The sequence below is a fragment of the Oncorhynchus mykiss genome, chromosome 25 (genome assembly GCF_057628025.1).
Source record: "Oncorhynchus mykiss isolate SJ-2025 chromosome 25, ASM5762802v1, whole genome shotgun sequence".
Classification (NCBI taxonomy): domain Eukaryota; kingdom Metazoa; phylum Chordata; class Actinopteri; order Salmoniformes; family Salmonidae; genus Oncorhynchus; species Oncorhynchus mykiss.
Window position 1 is genome coordinate 31159062 of NC_143046.1, and position 19751 is coordinate 31178812.

A 19751-nucleotide genomic window follows, 5' to 3' on the forward strand; every position below is an offset into this window, starting at 1 on the left:
GTTGGGAGCTGTGACTCTTATTTATTCTACTGGAAGGCTGTCCTCTCCTCTGCTTACAGTAGAAAGGCCTTGGAGCGATCCACTGAGACGCAGTGAGCATAAGCACGACAAAAGACAGGAAAACAGTGACCATGTTTCGGGCGACTAACATGCATTTCCCCACGATCAACTGATCCTAATGTTATTCCACAGACAGCCAGCAGGGGGAACTCCAGACTCGCAGGTTTTTCTGCTATCATACACCCAAAACTCACTAACCCAACAATACAACTATTTCCACCACTGGGCTTACTGCAGTCACTACTTCCACCTTTACTGAACTACCATGAAAAATACTTTTAGACAGCTGAAGCAAGCATACTTTTTAAAAAGTATCCTTACTTATGGACGAGGGATTTGGCAGTGTGGTCATTGAGATTTCATACTTCTTGTTGGATGCAACAGGGGGATTAGCTCAAATGGTAGAGCGCTCGCTTAGCATGCGAGAGGTAGCGGGATCGATGCCCGCATCCTCCAACTATTTAGTTTGGTTCAATCAGCACACATTGTTGTTGTAGCTCTGGATACTGACCCAACAATACAACTATTTCCACCACTGGGCTTACTCCTATCACTACTTCAACCTTTACTGAACTACCATGAAAAATACTTTTAGACAGCTGAAGCAAGCATACTTGTTAATAAAAAGTATCCTTTCTTATGGACGAGGGATTTGGCAGTGCGGTCATTGAGATTTCATACTTCTTGTTGGAGGCACAGGGGGATTAGCTCAAATGGTAGAGCGCTCGCTTAGCATGTGAGAGGTAGCGGGATCGATGCCTGCATCCTCCAACTATTTAGTTTGGTTCAATCAGCACACATTGTTGTTGTAGCTCTGGATACTAACCCAACAATACAACTATTTCCACCACTGGGCTTACTCCTATCAGTACTTCAACCTTTACTGAACTACCATGAAAAATACTTTTAGACAGCTGAAGCAAGCATACTTGTTAAAAAGTATCCTTTCTTATGGACGAGGGATTTGGCAGTGCGGTCATTGAGATTTCATACTTCTTGTTGGAGGCACAGGGGGATTAGCTCAAATGGTGGAGCGCTCGCTTTGCATGCGAGAGGTAGCGGGATCAATACCTGCATCCTCCAACTGTTTAGTTTGGTTCAATCAGCACACATTGTTGTTGTAGCTCTGGACTGATTTAACTAATCGAAGGATTAGTAAACAAATTGAATCAAGCGTGCTTGTCTGGCTCTAAAATGTGAATGTGTGTTGCTGGGGCAACCTGAGGACTGCAGTTGGGAAACACCAGTGGGAAATACGTAGAGTGTGGTGGCGAGTTGAAATATTGATTCAAAATAGACCAAACAGTAGACGACGCTATCGTGGCTGTTCATAATATATTAGGCTAAGTACTGTTTTATACTCTGCACTTTCAATTGTTGTGAGTTCATGACGTATTTCCCATGTAGTGTTTTAATAGGATAATTTAGGGACAGTTCAAAAATTACTGGGTGAGTGGGGGCTTGTAGCTCTCAAACTCTAGGGGTGTTTTTCCAAACATACTACCATGCTCCACACTCATGCTCCGATTGTATTCTCCACTCCGTTCTCTTGAGTACGTTTTTGTGTGGACGCGAGTGAGGAGAATGCATAAAGCAATACATTTAAGAAGCACTCGCACTCCCCCTACTGTATTACCTCACGCTTCACAGCCCCATTCACTGAACCTCCTTCCAGCCAGGACAATGGCAACAATAGACAAATCAAGATATACACAAAGCAAACGTTTGACGTCACAATTATCAGCTAGATATGTGAATCGTAACAATTTAGCTAGCCAGATAGTTAAACAGGACAAAAATGACCTAAAACGAATAATATGTAAGATAGATGTCAATTCTTCATGGTTACATTAGCTAGCTAACAATGCGTTGTTGCTATCTGGCTAGTTAACAGTACTAGTAGCTAGCCAGTCAGCCCTATTGACTAATTATGGGCTTGCGATCTAAGGTACTTAGGCAGGTAACGTTAAACATGCCGAACAATACCAAATTACTCATGAACCATTAAGAGGGATCCCCATTTAAGTGATTTATTAAAAGGTAAAACAAAAAGAGCAGGAGTCATACATATATTTCTATCTCTATATTTATACATATTGAAAATAATTGGTATGTAGCACAGTTCTCTAGCACATACAAGTGCAAGCTAAGTATCTGAAGTGAACTGCCTCAACTCCTCTCTAACTACAGACTCCATCACTCTCCATCTTATTATTATCATCTGAAGCTTTGGAAGCCATCGGCCAAGTATGTACCAGATCACCTTGAGTTTATTTGAGTTTTTAAAGCTACTTTGAGATTCTGTGTGTAATGAAAAGTGTTATATAGAATAAATCATAATTATTATTATTTATCCTACAGGGGAGGAGGAGCCCTTGTCATAATGGCTTTGCGATATGATGGACAGCCTTCTGTTTGCTACTAAACAGGTCCTAATATCTTAGTCTGTGTGCCAGTTCATTCTCTCTTTTGACTTTGTTGTGGCAAGCAGAAACACACTGGAATTTAGGAAATCCCACCAAACCACCGAATTATTACTTCAATTAAAGGGACAAATTATGTGGTCGCTTGGGGTAATGCAAAAAATCCCCTTTGGTTATCACATGTAGGCACATGTGTAGTTTATGAGACAGATCTTTGATTTAGTAGCTGTTCATTTGTTAGTAAATGTTGGGAGCTGTGACTCTTATTTATTCTACTGGAAGGCTGTCCTCTCCTCTGCTTACAGTAGAAAGGCCTTGGAGCGATCCACTGAGACGCAGTGAGCATAAGCACGACAAAAGACAGGAAAACAGTGACCATGTTTCGGGCGACTAACATGCATTTCCCCACGATCAACTGATCCTAATGTTATTCCACAGACAGCCAGCAGGGGGAACTCCAGACTCGCAGGTTTTTCTGCTATCATACACCCAAAACTCACTAACCCAACAATACAACTATTTCCACCACTGGGCTTACTGCAGTCACTACTTCCACCTTTACTGAACTACCATGAAAAATACTTTTAGACAGCTGAAGCAAGCATACTTTTTAAAAAGTATCCTTACTTATGGACGAGGGATTTGGCAGTGCGGTCATTGAGATTTCATACTTCTTGTTGGAGGCACAGGGGGATTAGCTCAAATGGTGGAGCGCTCGCTTTGCATGCGAGAGGTAGCGGGATCAATACCTGCATCCTCCAACTGTTTAGTTTGGTTCAATCAGCACACATTGTTGTTGTAGCTCTGGACTGATTTAACTAATCGAAGGATTAGTAAACAAATTGAATCAAGCGTGCTTGTCTGGCTCTAAAATGTGAATGTGTGTTGCTGGGGCAACCTGAGGACTGCAGTTGGGAAACACCAGTGGGAAATACGTAGAGTGTGGTGGCGAGTTGAAATATTGATTCAAAATAGACCAAACAGTAGACGACGCTATCGTGGCTGTTCATAATATATTAGGCTAAGTACTGTTTTATACTCTGCACTTTCAATTGTTGTGAGTTCATGACGTATTTCCCATGTAGTGTTTTAATAGGATAATTTAGGGACAGTTCAAAAATTACTGGGTGAGTGGGGGCTTGTAGCTCTCAAACTCTAGGGGTGTTTTTCCAAACATACTACCATGCTCCACACTCATGCTCCGATTGTATTCTCCACTCCGTTCTCTTGAGTACGTTTTTGTGTGGACGCGAGTGAGGAGAATGCATAAAGCAATACATTTAAGAAGCACTCGCACTCCCCCTACTGTATTACCTCACGCTTCACAGCCCCATTCACTGAACCTCCTTCCAGCCAGGACAATGGCAACAATAGACAAATCAAGATATACACAAAGCAAACGTTTGACGTCACAATTATCAGCTAGATATGTGAATCGTAACAATTTAGCTAGCCAGATAGTTAAACAGGACAAAAATGACCTAAAACGAATAATATGTAAGATAGATGTCAATTCTTCATGGTTACATTAGCTAGCTAACAATGCGTTGTTGCTATCTGGCTAGTTAACAGTACTAGTAGCTAGCCAGTCAGCCCTATTGACTAATTATGGGCTTGCGATCTAAGGTACTTAGGCAGGTAACGTTAAACATGCCGAACAATACCAAATTACTCATGAACCATTAAGAGGGATCCCCATTTAAGTGATTTATTAAAAGGTAAAACAAAAAGAGCAGGAGTCATACATATATTTCTATCTCTATATTTATACATATTGAAAATAATTGGTATGTAGCACAGTTCTCTAGCACATACAAGTGCAAGCTAAGTATCTGAAGTGAACTGCCTCAACTCCTCTCTAACTACAGACTCCATCACTCTCCATCTTATTATTATCATCTGAAGCTTTGGAAGCCATCGGCCAAGTATGTACCAGATCACCTTGAGTTTATTTGAGTTTTTAAAGCTACTTTGAGATTCTGTGTGTAATGAAAAGTGTTATATAGAATAAATCATAATTATTATTATTTATCCTACAGGGGAGGAGGAGCCCTTGTCATAATGGCTTTGCGATATGATGGACAGCCTTCTGTTTGCTACTAAACAGGTCCTAATATCTTAGTCTGTGTGCCAGTTCATTCTCTCTTTTGACTTTGTTGTGGCAAGCAGAAACACACTGGAATTTAGGAAATCCCACCAAACCACCGAATTATTACTTCAATTAAAGGGACAAATTATGTGGTCGCTTGGGGTAATGCAAAAAATCCCCTTTGGTTATCACATGTAGGCACATGTGTAGTTTATGAGACAGATCTTTGATTTAGTAGCTGTTCATTTGTTAGTAAATGTTGGGAGCTGTGACTCTTATTTATTCTACTGGAAGGCTGTCCTCTCCTCTGCTTACAGTAGAAAGGCCTTGGAGCAATCCACTGAGACGCAGTGAGCATAAGCACGACAAAAGACAGGAAAACAGTGACCATGTTTCGGGCGACTAACATGCATTTCCCCACGATCAACTGATCCTAATGTTATTCCACAGACAGCCAGCAGGGGGAACTCCAGACTCGCAGGTTTTTCTGCTATCATACACCCAAAACTCACTAACCCAACAATACAACTATTTCCACCACTGGGCTTACTGCTGTCACTACTTCCACCTTTACTGAACTACCATGAAAAATACTTTTAGACAGCTGAAGCAAGCATACTTTTTAAAAAGTATCCTTACTTATGGACGAGGGATTTGGCAGTGTGGTCATTGAGATTTCATACTTCTTGTTGGATGCAACAGGGGGATTAGCTCAAATGGTAGAGCGCTTGCTTAGCATGCGAGAGGTAGTGGGATCGATGCCCGCATCCTCCAACTATTTAGTTTGGTTCAATCAGCACACATTGTTGTTGTAGCTCTGGATACTAACCCAACAATACAACTATTTCCACCACTGGGCTTACTCCTATCACTACTTCAACCTTTACTGAACTACCATGAAAAATACTTTTAGACAGCTGAAGCAAGCATACTTGTTAAAAAGTATCCTTTCTTATGGACGAGGGATTTGTCAGAGCGGTCATTGAGATTTCATACTTCTTGTTGGAGGCACAGGGGGATTAGCTCAAATGGTAGAGCGTTCGCTTAGCATGTGAGAGGTAGCGGGATCGATGCCTGCATCCTGCAACTATTTAGTTTGGTTCAATCAGCACACATTGTTGTTGTAGCTCTGGATACTAACCCAACAATACAACTATTTCCACCACTGGGCTTACTGCAGTCACTACTTCCACCTTTACTGAACTACCATGAAAAATACTTTTAGACAGCTGAAGCAAGCATACTTGTTAAAAAAGTATCCTTTCTTATGGACGAGGGATTTGGCAGTGCGGTCATTGAGATTTCATACTTCTTGTTGGAGGCACAGGGGGATTAGCTCAAATGGTAGAGCGCTCGCTTAGCATGCGAGAGGTAGCGGGATCGATTCCCGCATCCTCCAACTATTTAGTTTGGTTCAATCAGCACACATTGTTGTTGTAGCTCTGGACTGATTTAACTAATCGAAGGATTAGTAAACAAATTGAATCAAGCGTGCTTGTCTGGCTCTAAAATGTGAATGTGTGTTGCTGGGGCAACCTGAGGACTGCAGTTGGGAAACACCAGTGGGAAATACGTAGAGTGTGGTGGCGAGTTGAAATATTGATTCAAAATAGACCAAACAGTAGACGACGCTATCGTGGCTGTTCATAATATATTAGGCTAAGTACTGTTTTATACTCTGCACTTTCAATTGTTGTGAGTTCATGACGTATTTCCCATGTAGTGTTTTAATAGGATAATTTAGGGACAGTTCAAAAATTACTGGGTGAGTGGGGGCTTGTAGCTCTCAAACTCTAGGGGTGTTTTTCCAAACATACTACCATGCTCCACACTCATGCTCCGATTGTATTCTCCACTCCGTTCTCTTGAGTACGTTTTTGTGTGGACGCGAGTGAGGAGAATGCATAAAGCAATACATTTAAGAAGCACTCGCACTCCCCCTACTGTATTACCTCACGCTTCACAGCCCCATTCACTGAACCTCCTTCCAGCCAGGACAATGGCAACAATAGACGAATCAAGATATACACAAAGCAAACGTTTGACGTCACAATTATCAGCTAGATATGTGAATAGTAACAATTTAGCTAGCCAGATAGCTAAACAGGACAAAAATGACCTAAAACGAATAATATGTAAGATAGATGTCAATTCTTCATGGTTACATTAGCTAGCTAACAATGCTTTGTTGCTATCTGGCTAGTTAACAGTACTAGTAGCTAGCCAGTCAGCCCTATTGACAAATTATGGGCTTGCGATCTAAGGTACTTAGGCAGGTAACGTTAAACATGCCGAACAATACCAAATTACTCATGAACCATTAAGAGGGATCCCCATTTAAGTGATTTATTAAAAGGTAAAACAAAAAGAGCAGGAGTCATACATATATTTCTATCTCTATATTTATACATATTGAAAATAATTGGTATGTAGCACAGTTCTCTAGCACATACAAGTGCAAGCTAAGTATCTGAAGTGAACTGCCTCAACTCCTCTCTAACTACAGACTCCATCACTCTCCATCTTATTATTATCATCTGAAGCTTTGGAAGCCATCGGCCAAGTATGTACCAGATCACCTTGAGTTTATTTGAGTTTTTAAAGCTACTTTGAGATTCTGTGTGTAATGAAAAGTGCTATATAGAATAAATCATAATTATTATTATTTATCCTACAGGGGAGGAGGAGCCCTTGTCATAATGGCTTTGCGATATGATGGACAGCCTTCTGTTTGCTACTAAACAGGTCCTAATATCTTAGTCTGTGTGCCAGTTCATTCTCTCTTTTGACTTTGTTGTGGCAAGCAGAAACACACTGGAATTTAGGAAATCCCACCAAACCACCAAATTATTACTTCAATTAAAGGGACAAATTATGTGGTCGCTTGGGGTAATGCAAAAATCCCCTTTGGTTATCACATGTAGGCACATGTGTAGTTTATGAGACAGATCTTTGATTTAGTAGCTGTTCATTTGTTAGTAAATGTTGGGAGCTGTGACTCTTATTTATTCTACTGGAAGGCTGTCCTCTCCTCTGCTTACAGTAGAAAGGCCTTGGAGCGATCCACTGAGACGCAGTGAGCATAAGCACGACAAAAGACAGGAAAACAGTGACCATGTTTCGGGCGACTAACATGCATTTCCCCACGATCAACTGATCCTAATGTTATTCCACAGACAGCCAGCAGGGGGAACTCCAGACTCGCAGGTTTTTCTGCTATCATACACCCAAAACTCACTAACCCAACAATACAACTATTTCCACCACTGGGCTTACTGCAGTCACTACTTCCACCTTTACTGAACTACCATGAAAAATACTTTTAGACAGCTGAAGCAAGCATACTTTTTAAAAAGTATCCTTACTTATGGACGAGGGATTTGGCAGTGCGGTCATTGAGATTTCATACTTCTTCTTGAAGGCACAGGGGGATTAGCACAAATGGTAGAGCACTCGCTTAGCATGCGAGAGGTAGCGGGATCGATGCCCGCATCCTCCAACTATTTAGTTTGGTTCAATCAGCACACATTGTTGTTGTAGCTCTGGATACTAACCCAACAATACAACTATTTCCACCACTGGGCTTACTGCAGTCACTACTTCCACCTTTACTGAACTACCATGAAAAATACTTTTAGACAGCTGAAGCAAGCATACTTGTTAAAAAGTATCCTTTCTTATGGACGAGGGATTTGGCAGTGCGGTCATTGAGATTTCATACTTCTTGTTGGAGGCACAGGGGGATTAGCTCAAATGGTAGAGCGCTTGCTTAGCATGCGAGAGGTAGCAGGATCGATGCCCGCATCCTCCAACTATTTAGTTTGGTTCAATCAGCACACATTGTTGTTGTAGCTCTGGACTGATTTAACTAATCGAAGGATTAGTAAACAAATTGAATCAAGCGTACTTTTCTGGCTCTAAAATGTGAATGTGTGTTGCTGGGGCAACCTGAGGACTGCAGTTGGGAAACACCAGTGGGAAATACGTAGAGTGTGGTGGCGAGTTGAAATATTGATTCAAAATAGACCAAACAGTAGACGACGCTATCGTGGCTGTTCATAATATATTAGGCTAAGTACTGTTTTATACTCTGCACTTTCAATTGTTGTGAGTTCATGACGTATTTCCCATGTAGTGTTTTAATAGGATAATTTAGGGACAGTTCAAAAATTACTGGGTGAGTGGGGGCTTGTAGCTCTCAAACTCTAGGGGTGTTTTTCCAAACATACTACCATGCTCCACACTCATGCTCCGATTGTATTCTCCACTCCGTTCTCTTGAGTACGTTTTTGTGTGGACGCGAGTGAGGAGAATGCATAAAGCAATACATTTAAGAAGCACTCGCACTCCCCCTACTGTATTACCTTACGCTTCACAGCCCCATTCACTGAACCTCCTTCCAGCCAGGACAATGGCAACAATAGACGAATCAAGATATACACAAAGCAAACGTTTGACGTCACAATTATCAGCTAGATATGTGAATCGTAACAATTTAGCTAGCCAGATAGCTAAACAGGACAAAAATGACCTAAAACGAATAATATGTAAGATAGATGTCAATTCTTCATGGTTACATTAGCTAGCTAACAATGCTTTGTTGCTATCTGGCTAGTTAACAGTACTAGTAGCTAGCCAGTCAGCCCTATTGACTAATTATGGGCTTGCGATCTAAGGTACTTAGGCAGGTAACGTTAAACATGCCGAACAATACCAAATTACTCATGAACCATTAAGAGGGATCCCCATTTAAGTGATTTATTAAAAGGTAAAACAAAAAGAGCAGGAGTCATACATATATTTCTATCTCTATATTTATACATATTGAAAATAATTGGTATGTAGCACAGTTCTCTAGCACATACAAGTGCAAGCTAAGTATCTGAAGTGAACTGCCTCAACTCCTCTCTAACTACAGACTCCATCACTCTCCATCTTATTATTATCATCTGAAGCTTTGGAAGCCATCGGCCAAGTATGTACCAGATCACCTTGAGTTTATTTGAGTTTTTAAAGCTACTTTGAGATTCTGTGTGTAATGAAAAGTGCTATATAGAATAAATCATAATTATTATTATTTATCCTACAGGGGAGGAGGAGCCCTTGTCATAATGGCTTTGCGATATGATGGACAGCCTTCTGTTTGCTACTAAACAGGTCCTAATATCTTAGTCTGTGTGCCAGTTCATTCTCTCTTTTGACTTTGTTGTGGCAAGCAGAAACACACTGGAATTTAGGAAATCCCACCAAACCACCAAATTATTACTTCAATTAAAGGGACAAATTATGTGGTCGCTTGGGGTAATGCAAAAATCCCCTTTGGTTATCACATGTAGGCACATGTGTAGTTTATGAGACAGATCTTTGATTTAGTAGCTGTTCATTTGTTAGTAAATGTTGGGAGCTGTGACTCTTATTTATTCTACTGGAAGGCTGTCCTCTCCTCTGCTTACAGTAGAAAGGCCTTGGAGCGATCCACTGAGACGCAGTGAGCATAAGCACGACAAAAGACAGGAAAACAGTGACCATGTTTCGGGCGACTAACATGCATTTCCCCACGATCAACTGATCCTAATGTTATTCCACAGACAGCCAGCAGGGGGAACTCCAGACTCGCAGGTTTTTCTGCTATCATACACCCAAAACTCACTAACCCAACAATACAACTATTTCCACCACTGGGCTTACTGCAGTCACTACTTCCACCTTTACTGAACTACCATGAAAAATACTTTTAGACAGCTGAAGCAAGCATACTTTTTAAAAAGTATCCTTACTTATGGACGAGGGATTTGGCAGTGTGGTCATTGAGATTTCATACTTCTTGTTGGATGCACAGGGGGATTAGCTCAAATGGTAGAGCGTTCGCTTAGCATGTGAGAGGTAGCGGGATCGATGCCTGCATCCTGCAACTATTTAGTTTGGTTCAATCAGCACACATTGTTGTTGTAGCTCTGGATACTAACCCAACAATACAACTATTTCCACCACTGGGCTTACTCCTATCACTACTTCAACCTTTACTGAACTACCATGAAAAATACTTTTAGACAGCTGAAGCAAGCATACTTGTTAAAAAGTATCCTTTCTTATGGATGAGGGATTTGGCAGTGCGGTCATTGAGATTTCATACTTCTTGTTGGAGGCACAGGGGGATTAGCTCAAATGGTAGAGCACTCGCTTAGCATGCGAGAGGTAGCGGGATCGATGCCCGCATCCTCCAACTATTTAGTTTGGTTCAATCAGCACACATTGTTGTTGTAGCTCTGGATACTAACCCAACAATACAACTATTTCCACCACTGGGCTTACTGCAGTCACTACTTCCACCTTTACTGAACTACCATGAAAAATACTTTTAGACAGCTGAAGCAAGCATACTTGTTAAAAAGTATCCTTTCTTATGGACGAGGGATTTGGCAGTGCGGTCATTGAGATTTCATACTTCTTGTTGGAGGCACAGGGGGATTAGCTCAAATGGTAGAGCGCTTGCTTAGCATGCGAGAGGTAGCTGGATCGATGCCCGCATCCTCCAACTATTTAGTTTGGTTCAATCAGCACACATTGTTGTTGTAGCTCTGGACTGATTTAACTAATCGAAGGATTAGTAAACAAATAGAATCAAGCGTGCTTGTCTGGCTCTAAAATGTGAATGTGTGTTGCTGGGGCAACCTGAGGACTGCAGTTGGGAAACACCAGTGGGAAATACGTAGAGTGTGGTGGCGAGTTGAAAATTTGATTCAAAATAGACCAAACAGTAGACGACGCTATCGTGGCTGTTCATAATATATTAGGCTAAGTACTGTTTTATACTCTGCACTTTCAATTGTTGTGAGTTCATGACGTATTTCCCATGTAGTGTTTTAATAGGATAATTTAGGGACAGTTCAAAAATTACTGGGTGAGTGGGGGCTTGTAGCTCTCAAACTCTAGGGGTGTTTTTCCAAACATACTACCATGCTCCACACTCATGCTCCGATTGTATTCTCCACTCCGTTCTCTTGAGTACGTTTTTGTGTGGACGCGAGTGAGGAGAATGCATAAAGCAATACATTTAAGAAGCACTCGCACTCCCCCTCACGCTTCACAGCTCCATTCACTGAACCTCCTTCCAGCCAGGACAATGGCAACAATAGACGAATCAAGATATACACAAAGCAAACGTTTGACGTCACAATTATCAGCTAGATATGTGAATCGTAACAATTTAGCTAGCTAGATAGCTAAACAGGACAAAAATGACCTAAAACAAATAATATGTAAGATAGATGTCAATTCTTCATGGTTACATTAGCTAGCTAACAATGCTTTGTTGCTATCTGGCTAGTTAACAGTACTAGTAGCTAGCCAGTCAGCCATATTGACTAATTATGGGCTTGCGATCTAAGGTACTTAGGCAGGTAACGTTAAACATGCCGAACAATACCAAATTACTCATGAACCATTAAGAGGGATCCCCATTTAAGTGATTTATTAAAAGGTAAAACAAAAAGAGCAGGAGTCATACATATATTTCTATCTCTATATTTATACATATTGAAAATAATTGGTATGTAGCACAGTTCTCTAGCACATACAAGTGCAAGCTAAGTATCTGAAGTGAACTGCCTCAACTCCTCTCTAACTACAGACTCCATCACTCTCCATCTTATTATTATCATCTGAAGCTTTGGAAGCCATCGGCCAAGTATGTACCAGATCACCTTGAGTTTATTTGAGTTTTTAAAGCTACTTTGAGATTCTGTGTGTAATGAAAAGTGCTATATAGAATAAATCATAATTATTATTATTTATCCTACAGGGGAGGAGGAGCCCTTGTCATAATGGCTTTGCGATATGATGGACAGCCTTCTGTTTGCTACTAAACAGGTCCTAATATCTTAGTCTGTGTGCCAGTTCATTCTCTCTTTTGACTTTGTTGTGGCAAGCAGAAACACACTGGAATTTAGGAAATCCCACCAAACCACCGAATTATTACTTCAATTAAAGGGACAAATTATGTGGTCGCTTGGGGTAATGCAAAAATCCCCTTTGGTTATCACATGTAGGCACATGTGTAGTTTATGAGACAGATCTTTGATTTAGTAGCTGTTCATTTGTTAGTAAATGTTGGGAGCTGTGACTCTTATTTATTCTACTGGAAGGCTGTCCTCTCCTCTGCTTACAGTAGAAAGGCCTTGGAGCGATCCACTGAGACGCAGTGAGCATAAGCACGACAAAAGACAGGAAAACAGTGACCATGTTTCGGGCGACTAACATGCATTTCCCCACGATCAACTGATCCTAATGTTATTCCACAGACAGCCAGCCGGGGGAACTCCAGACTCGCAGGTTTTTCTGCTATCATACACCCAAAACTCACTAACCCAACAATACAACTATTTCCACCACTGGGCTTACTGCAGTCACTACTTCCACCTTTACTGAACTACCATGAAAAATACTTTTAGACAGCTGAAGCAAGCATACTTTTTAAAAAGTATCCTTACTTATGGACGAGGGATTTGGCAGTGTGGTCATTGAGATTTCATACTTCTTGTTGGATGCACAGGGGGATTAGCTCAAATGGTAGAGCGCTCGCTTAGCATGCGAGAGGTAGCGGGATCGATGCCCGCATCCTCCAACTATTTAGTTTGGTTCAATCAGCACACATTGTTGTTGTAGCTCTGGATACTAACCCAACAATACAACTATTTCCACCACTGGGCTTACTCCTATCACTACTTCAACCTTTACTGAACTACCATGAAAAATTCTTTTAGACAGCTGAAGCAAGCATACTTGTTAAAAAGTATCCTTTCTTATGGACGAGGGATTTGGCAGTGCGGTCATTGAGATTTCATACTTCTTCTTCGAGGCACAGGGGGATTAGCTCAAATGGTAGAGCGCTTGCTTAGCATGCGAGAGGTAGCTGGATCGATGCCGGCATCCTCCAACTATTTAGTTTGGTTCAATCAGCACACATTGTTGTTGTAGCTCTGGACTGATTTAACTAATCGAAGGATTAGTAAACAAATTGAATCAAGCGTGCTTGTCTGGCTCTAAAATGTGAATGTGTGTTGCTGGGGCAACCTGAGGACTGCAGTTGGGAAACACCAGTGGGAAATACGTAGAGTGTGGTGGCGAGTTGAAAATTTGATTCAAAATAGACCAAACAGTAGACGACGCTATCGTGGCTGTTCATAATATATTAGGCTAAGTACTGTTTTATACTCTGCACTTTCAATTGTTGTGAGTTCATGAAGTTTTTCCCATGTAGTGTTTTAGTAGGATAATTTAGGGACAGTTCAAAAATTACTGGGTGAGTGGGGGCTTGTAGCTCTCAAACTCTAGGGGTGTTTTTCCAAACATACTACCATGCTCCACACTCATGCTCCGATTGTATTCTCCACTCCGTTCTCTTGAGTACGTTTTTGTGTGGACGCGAGTGAGGAGAATGCATAAAGCAATACATTTAAGAAGCACTCGCACTCCCCCTACTGTATTACCTCACGCTTCACAGCCCCATTCACTGAACCTCCTTCCAGCCAGGACAATGGCAACGATAGACGAATCAAGATATACACAAAGCAAACGTTTGACGTCACAATTATCAGCTAGATATGTGAATCGTAACAATTTAGCTAGCCAGATAGCTAAACAGGACAAAAATGACCTAAAACGAATAATATGTAAGATAGATGTCAATTCTTCATGGTTACATTAGCTAGCTAACAATGCTTTGTTGCTATCTGGCTAGTTAACAGTACTAGTAGCTAGCCAGTCAGCCCTATTGACTAATTATGGGCTTGCGATCTAAGGTACTTAGGCAGGTAACGTTAAACATGCCGAACAATACCAAATTACTCATGAACCATTAAGAGGGATCCCCATTTAAGTGATTTATTAAAAGGTAAAACAAAAAGAGCAGGAGTCATACATATATTTCTATCTCTATATTTATACATATTGAAAATAATTGGTATGTAGCACAGTTCTCTAGCACATACAAGTGCAAGCTAAGTATCTGAAGTGAACTGCCTCAACTCCTCTCTAACTACAGACTCCATCACTCTCCATCTTATTATTATCATCTGAAGCTTTGGAAGCCATCGGCCAAGTATGTACCAGATCACCTTGAGTTTATTTGAGTTTTTAAAGCTACTTTGAGATTCTGTGTGTAATGAAAAGTGCTATATAGAATAAATCATAATTATTATTATTTATCCTACAGGGGAGGAGGAGCCCTTGTCATAATGGCTTTGCGATATGATGGACAGCCTTCTGTTTGCTACTAAACAGGTCCTAATATCTTAGTCTGTGTGCCAGTTCATTCTCTCTTTTGACTTTGTTGTGGCAAGCAGAAACACACTGGAATTTAGGAAATCCCACCAAACCACCGAATTATTACTTCAATTAAAGGGACAAATTATGTGGTCGCTTGGGGTAATGCAAAAATCCCCTTTGGTTATCACATGTAGGCACATGTGTAGTTTATGAGACAGATCTTTGATTTAGTAGCTGTTCATTTGTTAGTAAATGTTGGGAGCTGTGACTCTTATTTATTCTACTGGAAGGCTGTCCTCTCCTCTGCTTACAGTAGAAAGGCCTTGGAGCGATCCACTGAGACGCAGTGAGCATAAGCACGACAAAAGACAGGAAAACAGTGACCATGTTTCGGGCGACTAACATGCATTTCCCCACGATCAACTGATCCTAATGTTATTCCACAGACAGCCAGCAGGGGGAACTCCAGACTCGCAGGTTTTTCTGCTATCATACACCCAAAACTCACTAACCCAACAATACAACTATTTCCACCACTGGGCTTACTGCAGTCACTACTTCCACCTTTACTGAACTACCATGAAAAATACTTTTAGACAGCTGAAGCAAGCATACTTTCTTATGGACGAGGGATTTGGCAGTGCGGTCATTGAGATTTCATACTTCTTGTTGGAGGCACAGGGGGATTAGCTCAAATGGTAGAGCGCTCGCTTAGCATGCGAGAGGTAGCGGGATCGATGCCCGCATCCTCCAACTATTTAGTTTGGTTCAATCAGCACACATTGTTGTTGTAGCTCTGGACTGATTTAACTAATCGAAGGATTAGTAAACAAATTGAATCAAGCGTGCTTGTCTGGCTCTAAAATGTGAATGTGTGTTGCTGGGGCAACCTGAGGACTGCAGTTGGGAAACACCAGTGGAAATACGTAGAGTGTGGTGGCGAGTTGAAATATTGATTCAAAATAGACCAAACAGTAGACGACGCTATCGTGGCTGTTCATAATATATTAGGCTAAGTACTGTTTTATACTCTGCACTTTCAATTGTTGTGAGTTCATGACGTATTTCCCATGTAGTGTTTTAATAGGATAATTTAGGGACAGTTCAAAAATTACTGGGTGAGTGGGGGCTTGTAGCTCTCAAACTCTAGGGGTGTTTTTCCAAACATACTACCATGCTCCACACTCATGCTCCGATTGTATTCTCCACTCCGTTCTCTTGAGTACGTTTTTGTGTGGACGCGAGTGAGGAGAATGCATAAAGCAATACATTTAAGAAGCACTCGCACTCCCCCTACTGTATTACCTCACGCTTCACAGCCCCATTCACTGAACCTCCTTCCAGCCAGGACAATGGCAACAATAGACGAATCAAGATATAGACAAAGCAAACGTTTGACGTCACAATTATCAGCTAGATATGTGAATCGTAACAATTTAGCTAGCCAGATAGCTAAACAGGACAAAAATGACCTAAAACGAATAATATGTAAGATATATGTCAATTCTTCATGGTTACATTAGCTAGCTAACAATGCTTTGTTGCTATCTGGCTAGTTAACAGTACTAGTAGCTAGCCAGTCAGCCCTATTGACTAATTATGGGCTTGCGATCTAAGGTACTTAGGCAGGTAACGTTAAACATGCCGAACAATACCAAATTACTCATGAACCATTAAGAGGGATCCCCATTTAAGTGATTTATTAAAAGGTAAAACAAAAAGAGCAGGAGTCATACATATATTTCTATCTCTATATTTATACATATTGAAAATAATTGGTATGTAGCACAGTTCTCTAGCACATACAAGTGCAAGCTAAGTATCTGAAGTGAACTGCCTCAACTCCTCTCTAACTACAGACTCCATCACTCTCCATCTTATTATTATCATCTGAAGCTTTGGAAGCCATCGGCCAAGTATGTACCAGATCACCTTGAGTTTATTTGAGTTTTTAAAGCTACTTTGAGATTCTGTGTGTAATGAAAAGTGCTATATAGAATAAATCATAATTATTATTATTTATCCTACAGGGGAGGAGGAGCCCTTGTCATAATGGCTTTGCGATATGATGGACAGCCTTCTGTTTGCTACTAAACAGGTCCTAATATCTTAGTCTGTGTGCCAGTTCATTCTCTCTTTTGACTTTGTTGTGGCAAGCAGAAACACACTGGAATTTAGGAAATCCCACCAAACCACCGAATTATTACTTCAATTAAAGGGACAAATTATGTGGTCGCTTGGGGTAATGCAAAAATCCCCTTTGGTTATCACATGTAGGCACATGTGTAGTTTATGAGACAGATCTTTGATTTAGTAGCTGTTCATTTGTTAGTAAATGTTGGGAGCTGTGACTCTTATTTATTCTACTGGAAGGCTGTCCTCTCCTCTGCTTACAGTAGAAAGGCCTTGGAGCGATCCACTGAGACGCAGTGAGCATAAGCACGACAAAAGACAGGAAAACAGTGACCATGTTTCGGGCGACTAACATGCATTTCCCCACGATCAACTGATCATAATGTTATTCCACAGACAGCCAGCAGGGGGAACTCCAGACTCGCAGGTTTTTCTGCTATCATACACCCAAAACTCACTAACCCAACAATACAACTATTTCCACCACTGGGCTTACTGCAGTCACTACTTCCACCTTTACTGAACTACCATGAAAAATACTTTTAGACAGCTGAAGCAAGCATACTTTTTAAAAAGTATCCTTACTTATGGACGAGGGATTTGGCAGTGTGGTCATTGAGATTTCATACTTCTTGTTGGAGGCACAGGGGGATTAGCTTAAATGGTAGAGCGCTCGCTTAGCATGCGAGAGGTAGCGGGATCGATGCCCGCATCCTCCAACTATTTAGTTTGGTTCAATCAGCACACATTGTTGTTGTAGCTCTGGATAACAATACAACTATTTCCACCACTGGGCTTACTCCTATCACTACTTCAACCTTTACTGAACTACCATGAAAAATACTTTTAGACAGCTGAAGCAAGCATACTTGTTAAAAAGTATCCTTTCTTATGGACGAGGGATTTGGCAGTGCGGTCATTGAGATTTCATACTTCTTGTTGGAGGCACAGGGGGATTAGCTCAAATGGTAGAGCGCTCGCTTAGCATGCGAGAGGTAGCGGGATCGATGCCCGCATCCTCCAACTATTTAGTTTGGTTCAATCAGCACACATTGTTGTTGTAGCTCTGGATACTAACCCAACAATACAACTATTTCCACCACTGGGCTTACTCCTATCATTAATTCAACCTTTACTGAACTACCTTGAAAAATACTTTTAGACAGCTGAAGCAAGCATACTTGTTAAAAAGTATCCTTTCTTATGGACGAGGGATTTGGCAGTGCGGTCATTGAGATTTCATACTTCTTGTTGGAGGCACAGGGGGATTAGCTCAAATGGTAGAGCGCTCGCTTAGCATGCGAGAGGTAGTGGGATCGATGCCCGCATCCTCCAACTATTAAGTTTGGTTCAATATGCACACGTAGCTCTGGACTGATTTAACTAATCGAAGGATTAGTTAACAAATTGAATCAAGCGTGCTTGTCTGGCTCTAAAATGTGAATGTGTGTTGCTGGGGCAACCTGAGGACTGCAGTTGGGAAACACCAGTGGGAAATACGTAGAGTGTGGTGGCGAGTTGAAAATTTGATTCAAAATAGACCAAACAGTAGACGACGCTATCGTGGCTGTTCATAATATATTAGGCTAAGTACTGTTTTATACTCTGCACTTTCAATTGTTGTGAGTTCATGACGTATTTCCCATGTAGTGTTTTAATAGGATAATTTAGGGACAGTTCAAAAATTACTGGGTGAGTGGGGGCTTGTAGCTCTCAAACTCTAGGGGTGTTTTTCCAAACATACTACCATGCTCCACACTCATGCTCCGATTGTATTCTCCACTCCGTTCTCTTGAGTACGTTTTTGTGTGGACGCGAGTGAGGAGAATGCATAAAGCAATACATTTAAGAAGCACTCGCACTCCCCCTACTGTATTACCTCACGCTTCACAGCCCCATTCACTGAACCTCCTTCCAGCCAGGACAATGGCAACAATAGACGAATCAAGATATACACAAAGCAAACGTTTGACGTCACAATTATCAGCTAGATATGTGAATCGTAACAATTTAGCTAGCCAGATAGCTAAACAGGACAAAAATGACCTAAAACGAATAATATGTAAGATAGATGTCAATTCTTCATAGTTACATTAGCTAGCTAACAATGCTTTGTTGCTATCTGGCTAGTTAACAGTACAAGTAGCTAGCCAGTCAGCCCTATTGACTAATTATGGGCTTGCGATCTAAGGTACTTAGGCAGGTAACGTTAAACATGCCGAACAATACCAAATTACTCATGAACCATTAAGAGGGATCCCCATTTAAGTGATTTTTTAAAAGGTAAAACAAAAAGAGCAGGAGTCATACATATATTTCTATCTCTATATTTATACATATTGAAAATAATTGGTATGTAGCACAGTTCTCTAGCACATACAAGTGCAAGCTAAGTATCTGAAGTGAACTGCCTCAACTCCTCTCTAACTACAGACTCCATCACTCTCCATCTTATTATTATCATCTGAAGCTTTGGAAGCCATCGGCCAAGTATGTACCAGATCACCTTGAGTTTATTTGAGTTTTTAAAGCTACTTTGAGATTCTGTGTGTAATGAAAAGTGCTATATAGAATAAATCATAATTATTATTATTTATCCTACAGGGGAGGAGGAGCCCTTGTCATAATGGCTTTGCGATATGATGGACAGCCTTCTGTTTGCTACTAAACAGGTCCTAATATCTTAGTCTGTGTGCCAGTTCATTCTCTCTTTTGACTTTGTTGTGGCAAGCAGAAACACACTGGAATTTAGGAAATCCCACCAAACCACCGAATTATTA

At 41.0% G+C, this 19751-nt stretch overlaps 7 non-coding genes across 7 annotated transcripts; all 7 read left to right on the forward strand.

Annotated features, from left to right (window-relative positions):
- Positions 1-443: 443 nt before the first annotated feature.
- On the forward strand, positions 444-516 carry trnaa-agc (transfer RNA alanine (anticodon AGC)). Its single transcript has one exon. It is a non-coding gene; the product is annotated as a tRNA-Ala (tRNA).
- Positions 517-5898: 5382 nt separating this feature from the next.
- trnaa-agc (transfer RNA alanine (anticodon AGC)) lies at positions 5899-5971 on the forward strand. The gene has a single exon. It is a non-coding gene; the product is annotated as a tRNA-Ala (tRNA).
- A 4751-nt stretch (positions 5972-10722) lies between these two features.
- trnaa-agc (transfer RNA alanine (anticodon AGC)) lies at positions 10723-10795 on the forward strand. The gene has a single exon. It is a non-coding gene; the product is annotated as a tRNA-Ala (tRNA).
- A 2327-nt stretch (positions 10796-13122) lies between these two features.
- On the forward strand, positions 13123-13195 carry trnaa-agc (transfer RNA alanine (anticodon AGC)). Its single transcript has one exon. It is a non-coding gene; the product is annotated as a tRNA-Ala (tRNA).
- Positions 13196-15518: 2323 nt separating this feature from the next.
- Positions 15519-15591, forward strand: trnaa-agc (transfer RNA alanine (anticodon AGC)). The gene has a single exon. It is a non-coding gene; the product is annotated as a tRNA-Ala (tRNA).
- Positions 15592-17617: 2026 nt separating this feature from the next.
- On the forward strand, positions 17618-17690 carry trnaa-agc (transfer RNA alanine (anticodon AGC)). The gene has a single exon. It is a non-coding gene; the product is annotated as a tRNA-Ala (tRNA).
- Positions 17691-17921: 231 nt separating this feature from the next.
- Positions 17922-17994, forward strand: trnaa-agc (transfer RNA alanine (anticodon AGC)). The gene has a single exon. It is a non-coding gene; the product is annotated as a tRNA-Ala (tRNA).
- The last annotated feature ends 1757 nt before the right edge of the window (positions 17995-19751 follow it).